Genomic DNA, 3,266 nt, shown 5'->3' with positions numbered 1-3,266 from the left:
CATCAACAGAAGTTGACACTGGCATGAGATTGACCCTGAAACATTGTATGTCTGAAACCCAACTATGAAGAACTTTGTAACTCACAATGGTTTCTTTTTTGGGGGGTGGGTTTGGGCCACACCCAGAGGCACTCAGGGGTTACTCCTGACTCTGAGCTCAGGAATCGCTCCTGGCAGCTATGAGGAGGACCATATGGAATGCCAGGAATAGAATCCCGGTCCATCCCAGGTTGGCTACGTGCAAGCAAACGCCCTACCGCTGTGTTATCGCTCCAACCCCCTCACAATGGTTTCAATTTTTTAAATATTTTGGGGTTTTTTCTTTGTTTGCTTTTTGTTTTGGTTTTTGGGCCACACCCGGTGACGCTCAGGGGTTACTCTTGGCTATTCGCTCAGAAGTCGCTCCTGGCTTGGGAGAGAATATGGGATGCTGGGGATCGAACCGAGGTCCATCTTGGGTCAGCTACTTGCAAGGCAAACGCCCTAACACTGAATTATCACTCCGGCCCCAATTTTTAAAATATTAAAAAAAAAAAAAAGAACTGCCATGCTTGCTTTGGCAGCACATATACTAAAATTGGAACGATACAGAGAAGATTAGCATGGCCCCTGCGCAAGGATGACATGCAAATTCGTGAAGCGTTCCAAATTTAAAAATAAAATAAAATAAATAACTGCCAGATGTGACTGGCCCACCTCAAATCTATGCATTAGAAAGATTTTCCAGGGTGGGTAAATGCTTGCCTTGCATGTGGCGAGCACTGGTTCAGTCCCCAGTGTTGCAGGGGGTCCCCCAGCCCTGCCAGAAGTGAATCCTGAGTACAGAGCCAAGAGTTAGTTCTGGGGCCTGAAAGACAGCACAATGGTAGGGCATTTGCCTTACAGACTGCCGACCTGGAACAGACCAGGGTTTGACCCTTGACATCCCATATGGTCCCTGAGCCTGCCAAAAATGATTTCTGAGCTCAGAGCCAGGAATAACCTGAGCACTACCAGGTGTGCCCCCCCCAAAAAAAAAGTCAGTTCTGAGTACCAACTACTAACTGTGACTCCAAACCAAAATAAAATAAATTATTTCTGGTGATGTTCAGGGGACCTATGGGATGTCACAGATTGAATCTGGCTTGGCTTTGTGTGGTATTTCGAAGTCTTGACTCTCTCTCCACTGTTAGCCCACAAAGGGGTGGAAGAAGCTAGCAGATATGGGAAAACTGAGGCAAAGTGGGCATGGGGGCTCTGGCAGGGGAATGCTATCCTCACCCCCAAGGGATGGGTCTCCCCCACCCTCTACCATCACAAATGATGGGGAAAGTTGGGTTGTTGTTGTTGTTGTTGCTGTTTTTTTTTTTTTTGCTTGGTGTTTTTTGTTTTTAGACCACAACCAGTAGTGCTCAGGGCTGACTCCTGGCTCTGCACTCAGGAACCACTCCTGGTGGGTTTGGGAGATCCTGTGGGATGCCAGGGCTCAAACCCGGGTCCATTGTGTGCAAGACAAATGCCCTCCCCTCTGTGCTACCACTTGGCCCTGAAAATTCTGGATTAAAGGAAAATTGCTACAGAGAACATTGGTTCCTCAGCAAACAAGCATACAACAATGTTTGTGGAAGAGTGTGGTGGGACCTCTCTGGGGCACCCCACTTTCTCCCTTTCTACATGTCCCAAGAGGCAAACACACAAACTCACATACACGCATTGCGCAGAGCACAGCTACCACGGTCCTGATGTCCCCCCACAGTGAACATGCATGTCCCCCTTTGGGATCTCCATGACTGTGAAGGGGAAGGGGCCTGACTTCCACCCCACATGGACACATCCTCTAGATAACCCAGATTTTTCCCCCCTGGGTTGAGTTTAGTTGGGGGGCTACACCCTGCAGTGCTCAGGGGCAACTTCCAGCATTTCTCAGGACCCTGATGTTGGGGTAAATCTGGGCTGCCTGCAGACAGTTGCTGTGTCAGTCCTACCCCTTTCCCAGCTCCTGCCCTGCTATTTCTCTCCAGACCCCACACCCCAACACCAAGGCACCCACCAACTAGCATACAGAGTCATGGGACAGTGGTGAGGGCGCTGCCTTGTATGTGACCGACCCAGGTTTGATTCCCGGCACCCTGTAGGGTCCCCTGAGCACCACCAGGAGTAATTCCTAAGCACAGAGCCAGGAGTCAGCCCTGAGCACTGCCAGATGTGGCCCTCAAACAAAACAAAAAATAAGACAATGAGGTCAGAGCGATAGCATAGCAGCAGGGTGTTTGCCTTGCACACGGCTGACCCAGGAAGGACCTGGGTTTGATCTCTGGAGTCCCATATGGTCCCTGAACCTGCCAGGAGCGATTTCTGAGTGCAGAGACAGGAGTAACCCCTGAGCATCACTAGGTGTAGCTCCAAAACGAGAGAGAGAGAGAGAGAGAGAGAGAGAGAGAGAGAGAGAGAGAGAGGTAGAGAGAGAGAGAGAGGTCACATAGGGATGGGGTGCTGGCCAGCTTTCAGGAGGAGCTAACCCACAGATGTCTCCCACAAGAGGGAGGGCTAGAGACCAGTATAACCCCACAAATGTTGAGGACAACCTCTCCTGGGTCAGGGACTGGGCCCCACTTTCTGCTGAATGGAGGATGAGAGCCTGGATCATCACATGCAGCTGAACTACAGGGCAGGGGGTAAGAGGGGGACAGTCAGCCTCGAAGACATGGGGGAGCAAGGGAGAAGGTGGCCGGTCTGAAGCTGGATCTTGGCCTGGGCTGGGGCTCGGTAGCTGAAGAGGGGCTGTGGGGGGGGGTGGGCTCACTGCCCTGAGTTCTCACTCAGGCATCTCCCGCGGGTGGGGGAGCATTTCTGAGAAGAGGGCTCCCTGGGGCTCCCGGGGTTTCTGAGAACTTACTCCAGCTCTTCTCAGAACTGCCCCCCAGACCTGTCCTGGCCCCACCCCCACTGTGGCTGTGGGGAGCTGAGAGCCCTTGTTTGGGGGGCGCGTCTCCTCCAAGTCAGCAAGAGGCTATGCTCACTCAAGGCCTGTGCCAATCAGCAGTGGCCAGCTTGGGGGAAACTGAGGCAGGCAAGTCCAGGGTTTTATCTGCCCTTCTTTTGGGGGCTCGGGGAGTACACCTGGCAGTGCTCAGGACTGAATCCCAGCTCTTCACTCAAGGATCACCCCTGGTGGTGCTCAGGAGACCCTATGGGGGTGCAAGGATTGAACTCAGTACTTCCGCATGCTAGGCAAGCACCCTCCCAGCTGTGCTATCTCTCTGGCAGGAATCTTGTTTTGTTTTGTT

General features: G+C 52.3%; 1 non-coding gene across 1 annotated transcript; it reads left to right on the top strand.

Moving 5' to 3' along the window:
• Positions 1-551: 551 nt before the first annotated feature.
• On the top strand, positions 552-654 carry LOC126031613 (U6 spliceosomal RNA). Its single transcript, XR_007503446.1, has one exon. It is a non-coding gene; the product is annotated as a U6 spliceosomal RNA (small nuclear RNA).
• The last annotated feature ends 2,612 nt before the right edge of the window (positions 655-3,266 follow it).

Source organism: Suncus etruscus, chromosome 15 (assembly GCF_024139225.1).
Source record: "Suncus etruscus isolate mSunEtr1 chromosome 15, mSunEtr1.pri.cur, whole genome shotgun sequence".
Taxonomy (NCBI): Eukaryota; Metazoa; Chordata; class Mammalia; order Eulipotyphla; family Soricidae; genus Suncus; species Suncus etruscus.
This window is presented reverse-complemented; position numbering and strand designations above follow the sequence as displayed.